Genomic DNA, 17,134 nt, shown 5'->3' on the forward strand with positions numbered 1-17,134 from the left:
GATTTTTACATCTATTACCTAAAACCTGGTTGATTGTGTTGCACATTTGTTTAATATTATTTTTGCTATCTTCAAATTTCTCGTTATAATAACTTTTCTTTTGATTTCGTAAAATAGAAGTCAACTTATTTTTTATAAATTTTATACTCCCTTTCATTTTGTTCAGTTTTATTTTTTAAGTAACTATCATACAAAGTATTTTTTCTTTTGGATGCCATTACTAGACCCTTCGTCATCCAAGGCTTATTTTTACTCACTTTCTTTGGTGTGGACTTCACGACTGGACAGCAGGAATTATAAAGTTCTAACCATTTAAACAGAAATGCCCTGTATGAATCATTACAATTTTCAACATACACCCCTTCCCAGAAACATTTTGAAAGCTCATTCTTAAATGCTTGTATTCTTTCAGGTGTCCTTAATCTTGTTAATTTGAACAATGTTTTTTGTGTTATATTATTTACAATCATACTTTGAATATTCACAAACACTGGAAAATGATCTGTGATGTCACTAAGGAGTATTCCACCTGTTGTTATGTCATGGATATTTGTAAAAATATTGTCAATGAGGGTAGCACATTCTCGCGTTATTCTGCTTGGTTTATCAATTATTGGTTGCAAACCATAAGTAAACATTTCATTCATAAAGTCATTAGTTGGTTTATGGGTTCTCCATTTGAATAAATCAAAATTGAAATCTCCACACACAAAGACACATTTCTTGTTAGCTAGTTTTCCAAGTACTTTTAGTAGGCTGTCATGGAAAAGCTCTACATGTGACCCAGGTGTCCTATAAATACAACTCAAATATGCACTACGTTCGTTGTTTATTTGTATTTTTATAGTCATACTCTCCATAACATCATCTATAACTAGACTGTCGATAATTTCACAGTAATATTTTTTTTGTACATAGAACGCAACACCACCTCCTTTTTTATTTTTTCTATTTATATTATAAAAATCATAACCTTCTAATATAAACATATCATTAATTTCGTCTGTCAACCATGTCTCTGAGATGGCAATTGCTTGGAATGTTGATTTTAAAGATTCCAAACACTCTTGTATCTTCTCAAAATTAGCCCTGAGACTTCTACTATTAAAATGAATAAGATAAAAACCATTTAAATCCAAATGTTTAAATCTATCCTCTGAGTAATATGAAACATTTATGTTATGTAATCCACTTAAATTAATTTCTGGATCAATGTCATTACAAAATTCTCCTACTTTATCATCATTCATTTCTAAATAACTCAAATTTAGTTCCTTACAGCTTATCCTGTCTTGAATATCTTCTTGCCCAGCTATACTGCTTTCTTCCTCATCAGAAATATAAAAATCAAACTCATTATTAGTCATCCTCCAAAGAAGTTTAACCAAAATATCAATAATGTACTAAAATGTACGATATAACTTAAAAAAACACACATTATCCATAATCCTAATGTCCATATACCATGTGTACCATACATTTTCATTGTCCAAAGTCAAATTGTAGACATTCAAACCTTTATTTGAATTAAACATATAAGGTCCTGATTCAAACCACTTTTTTCTTTCATTGCTGGCAACATAATACTTTAAAATATTACACAGTGGGCCTTTAAAGGGTAACATTATCACAATTTCAAAAAGGTTAAAAACAATAAAAATCATTTCCCAGTGGCTTGTTTTATTTTTTCAAAGTTTTTTTCAAAATTTTACATCTCCCGGAATATCCCTAAAAAAAAAAAGCTTTAAAGTGCTTGATTTTCGCTATTTGCGATTCGACTGTCCATTTCCCTGTGACGTCATACAGTGCTGCCAATGTAAACAAACAATGGCGACTAGCACAGCAAGATATAGCGACATTAGCTCGGATTCAGACTCTGATTTCAGCGGTTTAAGCGATTCAACAGATTACGCATGTATTGAAACAGATGGTTGGAGTATGGAGGCAGATAGCGAAAACGAAATTGAAGAAGAAACTGAAGCTATTGAGCGAATAGCTATTGACGCTATTCGGTCGTAGCATGGGTGTACCTAATGAAGTGGCCCATAGCATGGCTGCCTTATTAGCATCGCCGGTAAAATGTGCGGACCAAACGATCAGGACTTTCGCATCTTGTGACACTGGAGCAACTTAAATCCGTCGATTGGTGTTTGTTTCGCATTGAATGTGGGTATCTAGTTTCAAATGTACATACAGCTAGTGTAAATAGCATGTTAGCATCGATTAGCGTAGCATGCTAGCATCGATTAGCTGGCAGTCACGCCGCGACCAAATATGTCTGATTAGCACATAAGTCAATAACATCAACAAAACTCACCTTTGTGATTTTGTTGACTTTATCGTTGCAAATGCATCTGCAGGTTATCCATACATCTCTGTGCCATGTCTGTCTTAGCACCGCCGGTAAAATGTGCAGACACTTGGGCACATTCAATGGGTCTGGCGGCAGATTTCTTGCCAGTGGTGCAACTTGAATCCCTCCCTGTTAGTGTTGTTACACCCTCCGACAACACACTAACGAGGCATGATGTATCCAAGGTTCCAAAAAATAGTCGGAAAAACGGAAAATAACAGAGCCAAGACCCCGTGTTTGTAATGTGAAAATGGCGGCTGTATTACCTCGGTGACGTCACATTCTGACGTCATCGCTACAAGACCGATAAACAGAAAGGCGTTTAATTCGCCAAAATTCACCCATTCAGAGTTTGGAAATCGGTTAAAAAAATACTTGGTCTTTTTTCTGCAACATCAAGGTATATAATGACGCTTACTTAGGTCTGGTGATAATGTTCCCCTTTAAGAGTATTTGCACAACAACAAAAAATTATTTGTACTGACTAGAACTAGAATCATGGAGGGATAAGAAAAGATGGTGGGGCTGAAATATCGTTAAAAATAAAAAAAATGTTCTTGTGTGGGTACTAGACTGGCCTGCCTGTAGTCCAGACCTGTCTCCCATTGAAAATATGTGGCGCAATATGCAGCCTAAAATATGACAACAGAAACCTCGGTCTGTTGAACAACTTAAGCTGAACATCAAGCAAGAATAGGAAATAATTCCACCTGAAAAGTTTTAAAAATTGGTCTCCATTTCCAAACGTTTACTGAGTGTTGTTAAAAGGAAAGGTCATGTATCACAGTGATAAAAATACCCCCGTGCCAACTTTTTTGCAATGTGTTGCTTCCATTAAATTTTAAGTTAATGATTATTTGCCAAAAAAACTAAATTTCTTTGTTCAAACATTAAATATCATGTCTTTGCAGTGTATTCAATTGAATATAGGTTAAAAATTATTTGCAATTTTTATTTTATTTTCTGTTTTTATTTATGATTTACACTACGTGCCAACTTCACTAGTTTTGTGTTTTGTATATACTGGATACCATTGTGTTCTACTAAAATACATAAACCAATACTTAATAGGTTTCTTAACTAAACTTCCCAACACATTTAACGTGCACATAAAAAACAGCTTCACCACTTTAGTCGAAATGTTTGCGCTTAAGAAACTTCTGTATAACTTCTTGTTTGATGTTGTCAATACTGACACTAGTGGTGGAAAAGTATATTACAACTGAGTACCGCTGTGGCCCATACAGACCACAGCTGGGAAAGAGATATTTTTTGGCGCTCTATGCTTAAGAAACTGCTTTAAACTATGTTTAATCAATCATGTGCGGTCGGACATGAGCGTTGCATTTTTTAAAAGTGGGATTAAAAATGGCATTAACTATTGCTCAAATACATTATTTTTGCCTGTAGAAACCCTGCTTCTGCCACTCAACAAAAACTTCCACCTCCTCTTTGTAGTGCTTTTCCTTGTCGTTGTAGTTTGTGATGTACTTAGCACCACAGTCCTCCCGTCCAAAGGCAAAACCTATTAACTCACTTCTTGCTGATTTTGAGAAAACAAAGGAAAACCAATCTATCTTCATGCTGTCTTACAAAGATCTACAAAGTCATCAAACGTATAGATGTTTTCTTGAGCTTTCATTTTCTTGCCGATTGAATCCGCTCTCATGAACGTGTGCCCTTTCTCCAGATATTTTATCACAATCTCGGGTGGGCCCCATTCTGCGTTTGCACATTGGGCAAGAGCCGTGTACAGCGTCCAGTTTTTATTTTGACCTCCACAGTTATCTGCCCAAAAGGAGCATGCATGGGGAAGAATCAAGAAAAATACATTTAACGAAGGTGCTTGCAACGTCCTGGGCCAATCTTCCAAATATCCCCTCGTGCCATAATATCACATAATCAGGTTGACCGTCGGCCCCCATTCGTGCAAATGTCTCATTAAAGACAATAAGGCGACTGACAAAGAAGCTTCGATTGGTCCCTTGAGATACTAGGTTTTTCTGTTGTATCTACACGGTTATGTGGTAGTTGCTAGGTCCTGCCATGCGCGTAACAACTTACTTACGGAACAAATTACAATATCTCATACACTAATGTAAAGCATATCACCTAAGAACTCCAAAAGTATTATCAGCTCAGTTTTGACCAACGTTGAGTTACTGGGTTTTGCCTTTGGACGGGAGAGTCATGGGTCGTCAAGGTGTAAAAAAGTCCGGGGTTGAGAACACAGCCCTGTGGAGAGCCTGTGTTAAGCATAATGGTGTCTGATCCATACTTGCCAACCCTCCCGATTTTTCCGAGAGGCTCCCGAATTTCAGTGCACCGCCCGAAAATCTCCCAGGGCAACCATTCTCCTGATTTCTACCCGGATACCAATATTGGGGGTGTGCCTTAAAGACACTGTCTTTAGCGTCCTCTACAAAGTGTTGTGACATCCGCTTTTCCTCCATTCAAACAGCGTGCCGGCACAATCACTTAATATATCTGGCTTACATATACGCATACTTGATCAACAGCCATACAGGTCACACTGAGGGTGGCCGTATAAAAAACTTTAGCACTGTTACAAATATGCGCCACACTCTGAACCCACACCAAACAAAAATGACAAACACATTTCGGGAGAACATCCACACCGTAACACAAAGGAAACAAATCCAGAATCCCTTGCAGCACTAAATCTTCTGGGACGCTACAATATACACCCCCGCTACCACCAAACCCTGCCCCTCACAACCCCGCCCACCCTCCTAACCTCCCCCAAATTCAAAGGTCCCAAGGTTGGCAAGTATGGTCTGATCTGTTATTCCCACCCCGTACAAATTTTTAAGAAGTCCTGTATTTAGTTTTGCAGGGGTGTGTTCAGTACTTGTGGGTCCATTTTGTTGATCAGATACTGTGGGATTGTGGTATCAAAGGCCAAGATGAAATCCACAAACAGCATCCAGACCATTGTATTAATTTTTCCCCCCAGGTGTTCCAGGGACAGGTTATGGCATTCTCGCAGAAACGCTTTGATATACAAAGTGCAGTGTGTGGAGTGAAGGGGGATAGGATAGAGGTGATGTGACCTTTGACCAGCCTTTCAAAGCACTTCATGGTTGTATTATAAGTTAAGAATGCTTCCATCGATGCTGGGTAGTTCTAAGAAAGATTTTTCAAATTGCCCCCCTCAAAAATTCACTGTATCACTTTTGAAGTAGTTTTAGTGGCTGTGAGAAAAGGAAGACTTTTCCCGTGTTTTTGCTGATTGTTTAGCTACACACTTTTAACACAACACACACAAGAGCACAAATAATGTCAGTGTGTCAACAGTGTCAGTCAAAAACTATTTCTATTTTCTCTTAATATTAATTACTTATTTACCCAACAGATGTCCGGCAGCCCCCCCACATTCAAGAGGATGAGGAGGAATGTTTGATCACTCAGGAGGAAGAGTGTCTTCTCGGACAGGAGGAGGCTGATCTCACCAAGTTTCCACCGACTGTTGTCTCGGTGAAGACTGAAAACAAACCACCTGAGTCCTCACAGCTTCATCACAGTCCAAGTAAGCACAACATCCACATATCATTTTATTCGCAGGGCATTCAATCCATCTCAACAGTGAAGTTGGCACGTTCTGTAAATGGTAAATAAAAACAGAATACAATGATTTGCAAATCCTTTTCAACTTATATTCAATTGAATAGAGTGTACAGACAAGATTTTTTATGTTGGTACTGAGAAACATATTTTTTTTTGCAAATCATTAACGAAGCTTTTATTAGCAGCAACACATTGCAAAAAAGTTGGCACTGGGGCATTTTTATCAATGTGTTACATGGCCTTTCCTTTTAACAACACTCGGTAAACCAATTTTTGAAGCTTTTCTAGCGGAATTCTTTCCCATTCTTGCCTGATGTACAGTTTAAGGTTTTCAACAGTCCGGGGTTTCCGTTTTGGTATTTTAGTGTTCATATTGAGCCATTCATTTTCAATAAGAGACAGTTCTGGACTACAGGCAGGCCATTCGAATACCCGCACTCTTTTACTATGAAGCCATGCTGTTGGAACACAGGGCTTGGCATTGTCTTGCTGAAATAAGCAGGGGCGTCCATGGTAACGTTGGTTGGATGGCAAAATATGTTGCTCCAAAACCTGTATGTATATTTCTGCATTTATGGTGCCTTCACAGATGTGTAAGTTACCCATGCCTTGGGCACTAATACACCCCCATGCCATCACAGATGCTGGCTTTTGAACTTAGTGTTTAGAACAATACGGATGGTTCTTTTCCTCTTTGGTCCGCAGGACGCAACGTCCAGTTTCCAAAAACAATATGAAATGTTAACCCGTCAGATCACACTTTTTCACTTTACATCAGTCCATCTTACAAACCCCGTTTCCATATGAGTTGGAAAATTGTGTTATATGTAAATATAAACGGAATACAATGATTTGCAAATCCTTTTCAACCCATATTCAGTTGAATGCACTACAAAGACAAGATATTTGATGTTCAAACTCATAAACTTTAATTTTTTTGTGAATAATAATTAACTTAGAAATTCATGGCTGCAACACGTGCCAAAGTAGTTGGGAAAGGGCATGTTCACCACTGTGTTTCATCACCTTTTCTTTTAACAACACTCAATAATCCTTTAATAACTAAGGAGACACATTTTTGCAGGTGGAATTCTTTCCCATTCTTGTTTTATGTACAGATTGTTGTTCAACAGTCCGGGGTTTCCGTTGTGGTATTTTAGGCTTCATAATGCTCCACACATTTTCAATAAGAGACAGGTCTGGACTACAGGCAAGCCAGTCTAGCACCCGCACTCTTTTACTATGAAGCCACGCTGTTATAACAAGTGACTTGGCATTGTCTTGCTGAAATAAGCAGGGGCGTCCATGTTAACATTGGTTGGATGGCAAAATATGTAGCTCCAAAACCTGTATGTACATTTCCGCATTAATGGTGCCTTCACAGATGTGTAAGTTACCCATGCCTTGGGCACTAATACACCCCCATGCCATCACAGATGCTGGCTTTTGAACTTAGTGTTTAGAACAATACGGATGGTTCTTTTCCTCTTTGGTCCGCAGGACGCAACGTCCAGTTTCCAAAAACAATATGAAATGTTAACCCGTCAGATCACACTTTTTCACTTTACATCAGTCCATCTTACAAACCCCGTTTCCATATGAGTTGGAAAATTGTGTTATATGTAAATATAAACGGAATACAATGATTTGCAAATCCTTTTCAACCCATATTCAGTTGAATGCACTACAAAGACAAGATATTTGATGTTCAAACTCATAAACTTTAATTTTTTTGTGAATAATAATTAACTTAGAAATTCATGGCTGCAACACGTGCCAAAGTAGTTGGGAAAGGGCATGTTCACCACTGTGTTTCATCACCTTTTCTTTTAACAACACTCAATAATCCTTTAATAACTAAGGAGACACATTTTTGCAGGTGGAATTCTTTCCCATTCTTGTTTTATGTACAGATTGTTGTTCAACAGTCCGGGGTTTCCGTTGTGGTATTTTAGGCTTCATAATGCTCCACACATTTTCAATAAGAGACAGGTCTGGACTACAGGCAAGCCAGTCTAGCACCCGCACTCTTTTACTATGAAGCCACGCTGTTATAACAAGTGACTTGGCATTGTCTTGCTGAAATAAGCAGGGGCGTCCATGTTAACATTGGTTGGATGGCAAAATATGTAGCTCCAAAACCTGTATGTACATTTCCGCATTAATGGTGCCTTCACAGATGTGTAAGTTACCCATGCCTTGGGCACTAATACACCCCCATACCATCACAGATGCTGGCTTTTGAACTTAGTGCTTAGAACAATACAGATGGTTCTTTTCCTCTTTGGTCCGCAGGACACAACGTCCAGTTTCCAAAAACAATATGAAATGTTAACCCGTCAGATCACACTTTTTCACTTTACATCAGTCCATCTTACAAACCCCGTTTCCATATGAGTTGAAAAATTGTGTTATATGTAAATATAAACGGAATACAATGATTTGCAAATCCTCTTCAACCCATATTCAGTTGAATGCTCTACTAAGACAAGATATTTGATGTTCAAACTCATAAACTTTAATTTTTTTGTGAATAATAATTAACTTAGAATTTCATGGCTGCAACACGTGCCAAAGTAGTTGGGAAAGGGCATGTTCACCACTGTGTTTCATCACTTTTTCTTTTAACAACACTCAATAATCCTTTAATAACTAAGGAGACACATTTTTGCAGGTGGAATTCTTTCCCATTCTTGTTTTATGTACAGATTGTTGTTCAACAGTTGTGGTATTTTAGGCTTCATAATGCTCCACACATTTTCAATAAGAGACAGGTCTGGACTACAGGCAAGCCAGTCTAGCACCCGCACTCTTTTACTATGCAGCCACGCTGTTATAACAAGTGACTTGGCATTGTCTTGCTGAAATAAGCAGGGGCGTCCATGATAACGTTGCTTGGATGACAACATATGTAGCTCCAAAACCTGTATGTACATTTCCGCATTAATGGTGCCTTCACATTTGTGTAAGTTACCCATGCCTTGGGCACTAATACTCCCCCATACCATCACAGATGCTGGCTTTTCAACTTTACACCTAGAACAGTCCTGATGGTTCTTTTCCTCTTTGGTCCGGAGGACACAACGTTCACCGTTTCCAAAATCAATTTGAAATGTGGACTCGTCGGACCACAGAATAATTTTCCACTTTGCATCAGTCCGTCTTAGCTGAGCTCGGGCCCAGCGAAGCCGGCGGCGTTTCTGGGTGTCGTTGATAAATGGCTTTGGCTTTGCATAGTAGAGTTTTAACTTGCACTTACAGATGTAGTGACCAACTGTATTGACTGACAGTGGTTTTCTGAAGTGTTCCTGATCCCATGTAGTGATATCCTTTACACACTAATGTCGCTTTTTGATGCAGTACCGCCTGAGGGAACGAAGGTCCGTTATATCATCGCTTACGTGCAGTGATTTCTCCAGATTCTCTGAACCTTTTGATGATATTACGGACCGTAGATGGTGAAATTCCTAAATTTCTTGCAATAGCCCGTTGAGAAATGTTGTTCTTAAACTGTTTGACAATTTGCTCACGCATTTGTTCACAAAGTGGTGACCGTTTCCCAAATCCTTGTTTGTGAATGACTGAGCATTTCACGGAAGCTGCTTTTATACCCAACATGGCACCCACCTGTTACCAATTAGTATGCACACATGTGGGATGTTCCAAATAAGTGTTTGATGAGCATTCCTCAACTTTATCAGTATTTATTGCCACCTTTTCCAACTTCTTTGCCACGTGTTGCTGGCATCAAAATCTAATGTTAATGATTATTTGCAAAAAAAAAGAAGAGTTTATCAGTTTGAACATCAAATAAGTTGTCTTTGTAGCATATTCAACTGAATATGGGTTGAAAAGGATTTGCAAATCATTGTATTGCGTTTATATTTACATGTAACACAATTTCTCAACTAAGATGGAAACAGGGTTTGTAGATGAACTCGGGCTCAGTTTCTGGGTGTTGTTGTTAAATGGCTTCGACTTTGCGTAATAGAGTTTTAACTTGCACTTACAGATGTAGCAACGAACTGTAGAGACTGACAGTGGTTTTCCGAAGTGTTCCTGAGCCCATCTGGTGATATCCTTTACACACTGATGTGGGTTTTTGAGGGATCGAAGTTCACAGGCATTCAATGTTGGTTTTCAGCCTGAATGCTTAAGTGCAGTGATTTCTTCAGATTCTCTGATCCTTTTGATAATATTACAGACCGTAGATGGTGAAATCCCTAAATCCCTTGCAATAGCTTGTTGAGAAATGTTTTTCTTAAAGAATTTGCTCAGGCATTTGTTGACAAAGTGGTGACCCTCACCCCATCCTTGTTTGTGAATGACTGAGCATTTCATGGAAGCTGCTTTTATACCCAATTATGGCACACACCTGTTCCCAATTGGCCTGTTCACCTGTGGGATTTTCCAAATAAGTGTTTGATTTGCATTCCCCAACTCTGTCTTTGTTGCCCATTGTGCTAGCTTTTTTGAAAGATGTTGCAGGCATCAAATTCCAAATGAGCTAATATTTGCAAAAAAATAAGTTTTCCAGTTCGAACGTTAAATATCTTGTCTTTGCAGTCTATTTAATTGAATGTAGGTTGAAATGGATTTGCAAATCATTGTATTCTGTTTTTATTTACGATTTACACAACGTGCAAACTTCACTGGTTTTGGGTTTGGTAGAATGTATAACCCTTGAAATATGTCAGAAAAAAGCAAAAACTTATTATTTAGTTGTGTATAGAGATCACCTAAGACAAGTATAAAAACAGTTGAAGATAGGATCAAGGCAAATTACAAGGGCAATAGGAAAAAAAAAATGTTCATATGTGGTGACTTTAATATTGACTTATTGAACCCTAACAAGCAAAAGTCCATTTGTACAGCATCAGTTTATATCCTAAAATCACAAAGCCTAGCAGAATCACAGGACACTGCCACCCTTATTGATCATATCTTTACCAATGATTTTGATAATAACACTACAAGTGGTCCACTTATAACTGGCGTTAGTGATCATTTCCCAGTTTTCGCAATATTTGATGGAAACTACAAGAAGAAAATTTAAGACAAAAATGAATTTCAAAGACTAAGCACACAATTGTGACAATGTGTACAATGTAAATGATGTTGATGAAGCATATGAATATTTCTTAAACACGTTCATAATACTTTATGACAAACATTTTCAATTGAAACAACTCCTTAGAAAGCAGAGCAAGAACAATCAACCATGGATGACAGAAGGATTAAAAAATGTTTGTAATAAGAATACATTATATAGAAAATGTATAACACAAAGAACTGCAGAAGCAGAAAATAAGTACAAAATGTATAAAAAACAAATAACTAGCATATTACAACATGGATAAATTAATATTACAGCAATTTTTAGACAGAAACTAAAACAGTATGAGAGCAACATGGGGCATCGTCAATAGCATTATTAAAAATGGCCCTAGGAGGGATTCCCCTCAATACTTCTCAGACAGAAACAAAAATAATAATAACATGAAGTAGTTGAAAGGTTCAATAATTACTTTGAAAATATTGGACCGTAATTGGAGGAAAGGATTCCAGACTTAGTTTCTACTGACACCATAGATAGAAATCCCAACTAAATGTTCCTCAATATTATGACACGGGAGGGAATAGTCAAAACCTATCATCTCAAACAGACAAATTTCCAAACAAAATGGAAATAGCTAAAGTTGCACCAATTTATAAGACTGGGGACGAACACCAATTTACGAAGTATAGACCTGTTTCTTGCTTCCACAGTTTTCTACAATCATTGAAAAAACTGTTCAATAACAGATTAGAGAGTTTATAAACAAACATCTCTGAAAACCAGTATGGAGACAGAGCTACTATTTCAACTATTTCAACTTTGATGGCTTTTATTTAAATGACAGAAGAAATAACCAATGCAATAGATAGTAAAAAATGTGCAGCAGCAGTGTTTATGGACCTAACTAAAGCATTTGACACAATTATTCACAATATATATATATATATATATATATATATATATATATATATATATATATATATATATATATATATATATATATATATATATATGTGTGTGTATATATATTTTATAATGTATGTGTATATATATATATATATATATATATTTATATACATGTGTGTGTATATGAATGAAATAAGTTTATTTCGGTCATATAATCAATCAAATCAATCAACCATTTTGTGTGATCAGTTTTACAGTACAGGTTATACGTAAACAATCATACACATTTACACACAAATGAAAAAGAAATACCGAAAAAGGAATAGGCTGAAGCCAAAGCTTATATTTGGCTATCCTATACCTTCACTGAAAATAAGATTGTCTGGAACATCAACGTTAAAAAAAAAATCAATAGGATGAAAGTAATTGTTACTATATTTTATCATTTTCAATTATTTCACCTTTCAAGGTTTTCTTAAACCTTAACAAAGAAGTGCATGTCTTCAGCTCATCACTGAGCTTGTTCCACCATTTAAATCCTAAAAATGTAATACATTTGTATTTTATATTCCTTCTCGCTTTACCTATTTCAAAAATCAATATCCCCCGTAAATTATAGTGTTCTCCTCTTAAATGAAATAGCCTAAGAATACAAACTGCAAGGCTGTTGTTCTTTACTCCAAACATAATTTCCATTGTTTTTAAAAACACAATGTCTGAAAATTTTAATACATTTGAACTTATAAATAATGGATTGTTATGTTCAAAATAGCACACTTTATGTATTATTCTAATGACCCTTTTTTGAAGTTTTATTATTGGATCTATGTTTGTTTTATAAACATTTCCCCAAATTTCAACACAATACGTTAAATATGGAAAAATGAAAGAATAATACAACATATGCTGGCATTTCTTATTCAGCATGTGTCTTACTTTATAAAGAATAGCAATAGATTTGGATATTTTTCCCTTTATATATATAAAAATGCGGTTTCCAACACAGTTTATGATCAATTATTCCCAAGAATTTACTTTCATATACTCTATCAATTTCCACTTGATTTAATTTCAATTTTGCTTCACAATATGTCCTTGCACCACTAAACGCCATAAATTTAGTTTTCTTATCATTGAATGATAACTTATTAATATCGAACAATTTTTTTAGCTGAATTAACTCAACCTCTATTATTCTCAACAGTTCCTACAAGTCTTCTCCTGAACAATACACATTTGTATCGTCTGCAAACATAATACATTTTAATTTACTAGATACTGAACAAATATCATTTAGGTAAAGTATAAATAACTTAGGTCCCAATACCGAGCCTTGTGGAGCCCCACAAGTTACTCTTCTTGGCTGTGATTTAGTCTTAATTTCCACATATTGAGATCTGTTACTTAAATAACTACTTAACCACTGTTGTGAAACACCTCTTATGCCATAGTTTTCCAATTTTTGCGGAAGTAAGGAATGATCGATTGTGTCAAAAGCTTTACATAAGTCCATAATTACTCCAACGGTGTGTTGCTTTTTTTCTATTGCTGTAGCTATGTTTTCTACAAAGTCCATCACTGCTAGAGATGTAGATGGATTACTCCTGAAGCCATACTGATCGTCATTCAATAGCTCATGTTTGTCAATGAACTTATCAAGTCCATATACAAATAATTTATCAAAAATGTTTGCAAATTGAGGTAGTAAGGACACAGGTCTGTAATTTGAGACCATATGTTCATCACCATTTTTATAAATTGGAATAACTTTTGCGATTTTCATTTTGTCAGGAAAAGTTCCAGTTGATAAAGATTTATTGCATTTAGAAGTAAACGGCTTCAGGACACAATCCATCACTTCTTTAACAAGTGACATATCCATGTTGTTACCATCGACAGTTTTTTTTATTTTTAAACTTTCTGACCAATTCTAACACATCACTTTCACAAACTCCGCCAAGAAACATTGAATTTTTTATGTCAGATACAGGCTTTAACTTTTTCTCATCCTTCATATTAAAATTAATATTTTTTGCCAAATTTGGGCCAACATTCCCAAAAAACTTATTGAATTCCTCAGCTATTTCTTCTATATTTTCAATAATTGTGTTGTCATCTTTTACCAGATATGGTGTAAAATCCTTTTTGCTAGATTTTTTTAATCATAGTATTAAGCACATGCCAGGTTTCAATGATATTATTTTTATGTTTATTCAGCAATTGTTCATAATAGTTTTTTTTGTTGCAGCCTCATGATACATGTCAATCTGTTTTTATACTTTTTATATTTGTCCTCATTTTCCTTTGTTCAATTCTTAATAAAATCATTGTAAAGCCTTTTTTTAATTTTTTTTACAGACTTTTTAGTAAAACTTTTGTTATCCATGGTTTCTCCCTCGTTTTAGTATTTTGCTTATATTCTCTCAATGGACAATGATGGTCATAAAGTTTCAGAAATATATCCAGGAATGTATTGTATGCTTCATTAGTATCCTCCACAAAAACATTTTGCCAATCTTGATTTAAAAGATCAGCCTTGAATGCCTTAACTGCTCCTGGTGATTTCGTTCTAACAAAATTATTTATTTGTCTTTTTGTTTGTAAGTTTCGTTCGTTGTTCATTTGGATCAATGTAAAAAACGGCAAGTGATCACTTACATCAGTCACGAAGACTCCACTTTTTCTCTACACATCAAATACATTTATAAGAATATTGTCAATTAGTGTTAAGCTGTCCTTTGTTATTCTGCTAGGTTTTACAATTAGTGGAAAGAAACTCAAGCCAAACATAAGATTAACAAAATCAGTGGTTTTCATATGATCATTAAATTTCATCAAATCAATGTTGAAGTCACCACAAATCAAGATCACCTTATCATTTTGTCTTTCATATAACTCAAACATTTTCTTACTAAATTGATGAATGCATGTTCCATGAGTTCTATAAATACAATTAATTAATATATTTTTGGATCTTTCAACACTCATTTCAATAGTTACACATTCCATCAGATTGTCAATAGCAGTTGTCATGTCAGCAATCAGCCGACATTTGAGAGAGGACATCACAAACAATACAACACCTCCTCCCTTTTTGTTCATCCTGTTTTGCCAAAACATATATATATATATATATATATATATATATATATATATATATATATATAAGTATATATATATATATATATATGTATATGTATGCATGTATATATCTACATACATATACACACACACACACACACATACAGTCAAAAAAACAAGTATTTGAACACCCTGCTATTTTGCAAGTTCTCCCACTTAGAAATCATGGAGGGGTCTGAAATTTTCACCGTAGGTGCATGTCCACTGTATGAGATAACCTAAAAATAAAAATCCAGAAATCACAATCTATGATTTTTTTAACAATTTATTCGTGTGATGCAGCTGAAAATAAGTATTTGAACACCTGTCTTATCAGCTAGAATTCCGACCCTCAAAGACCTGTTAGTCCGCCTTTAAATGTCCTCCCCCACTCCACTGTATTCTCTTGAATCAGATGCACCTGTGTGAGGTCGTTAGCTGCATAAAGACACCTGACCACCCCATACAATCAGTAAGACCCAAACATTCAGCATGGCTAAGAGCAAAAAGCTGTCCAAAGACACCAAAAACAAAATTGTGCAACTCCACAAGGATGTAAAGGGCTCTGGAGAAATTGCCAAGCAGCTTGATGAAAAAAGGTCCACTGTTGGAGCAATCAATAGAAAATGGAAGAAGCTAAACATGACGGTCAATCTCAACCGCAGTAGAGCCCCATGAAAGATATCACCTCGTGGGGTCTCAATGATGCTAAGAAAAGTGAGGAATTAGCCGAGGACTACTCGGCAAGACTTGGTAAATGACCTGAAAAGAGCTGGGGCCACTGTTTCCATGGTCACTGTTGGTAATACACTAAGACGTCATGGTTTGAAATCATGCATGGCACGGAAGGTTCCTGTGCTTAAACCAGCACATGTTAAAGCCCGTCTTAAGTTTGCCAATGACCAATGGGATGATCCAGAGGAGTCATGGGAGAAAGTTTTGTGGACAGATGAGACCAAAATTGACCTTTTTGGTCATAATTCCACTATGCGTGTTTGGAGGAAGAAGAATGATGCGTACCATCCCAAGAACACCATCCCTACTGTGAAGCATGGGGGTGGTAGCATCATGCTTTGGGGGTGCTTTTCTGCTCATGAGACAGGACGACTGTACTGTATTAAGGAGAGGATGACTGCAGCCATGTATTGTGAGATTTTGGCCAAAAACCTCCTTCTCTCAGTCAGATCGTTGAAGATGAGTCGTGGCTGAATCTTCCAACATGACAATGACCCAAAGCACACAGCCAGGAAAACCAAGAAGTGGCTTCGTAAGAACCATACTGTATCAAGGTTCCGGAGTGGCCTAGCCAGTCTCCAGACCTAAATTCAATTGAAAATCTTTTGAGGGAGCTGAAAGTCGAAAGTCTGTGTTACTCCGCGACTGCCCAGAAACCTGACTGATGTAGAGAAGATCTGTGTGGAGAAGTGGGCCAAAATCCCTCCTGCAGTCTGTGCAAACCTTGTGAAGAACTATAGGAAACGTTTGACCTCTGTAATTGCAAACAAAGGCTACTCTACCAAATATTAATGTTGGTGTTCAAATACTTATTTTTATCTTTATCACACAAATGTTAAAAAATCATTGATTGTGATTTCTGGCTTTTTCTTTTTAGGTTATCTCTCATACAGTGGACATGCACCTACCGTGAACATTTCAGACCCCTCCATGATTTATTTCTAAGTGGGAGAACTTGCAAAATAGCAGGGTGTTCAAATACTTACTTTATTCACTGTATATATATATATATATATATATATATATACATAAGTAAATATATATATATATATAAGTAAATATATATATATATATATATATATATATATATATATATATATATATATATATATATACAAATCCCGTTTCCATATGAGTTGGGAAATTGTGTTACATGTAAATATAAACGGAATACAATGATTTGCGAATCATTTTCAACCCATATTCAGTTGAATATGCTGCGAAGACAACAAATTTGATGTTAAAACTGACAAACATTTTTTTATTTTTGCAAATAATCATTAACTTTAGAACAAAGAAGTTTGGAAAGGTGGCAATAAATAATGATGAAGTTGATGAATGCTCATCAAACACTTATTTGGAACATCCTACAG

The 17,134-nt window shown here is 36.0% G+C and overlaps 1 protein-coding gene across 13 annotated transcripts in view; it reads left to right on the forward strand.

Moving 5' to 3' along the window:
• Positions 1-17,134, forward strand: part of LOC133545531 (gastrula zinc finger protein XlCGF57.1-like) — a 158,724-nt gene that overhangs the window by 105,533 nt on the left and 36,057 nt on the right. For 6 of the 13 annotated variants that reach the window (XM_061891214.1, XM_061891213.1, XM_061891215.1 and 3 more), the window contains one exon: positions 5,730-5,903. The exons of the other annotated variants lie outside the window; for them this stretch is intronic. The gene's annotated coding sequence lies outside the window, so the exon portion shown is untranslated. The remainder of the gene's footprint in view (positions 1-5,729; positions 5,904-17,134) is intronic. 13 annotated transcript variants of the gene reach the window in all.

This window comes from Nerophis ophidion, linkage group LG28, assembly GCF_033978795.1.
Source record: "Nerophis ophidion isolate RoL-2023_Sa linkage group LG28, RoL_Noph_v1.0, whole genome shotgun sequence".
Classification (NCBI taxonomy): domain Eukaryota; kingdom Metazoa; phylum Chordata; class Actinopteri; order Syngnathiformes; family Syngnathidae; genus Nerophis; species Nerophis ophidion.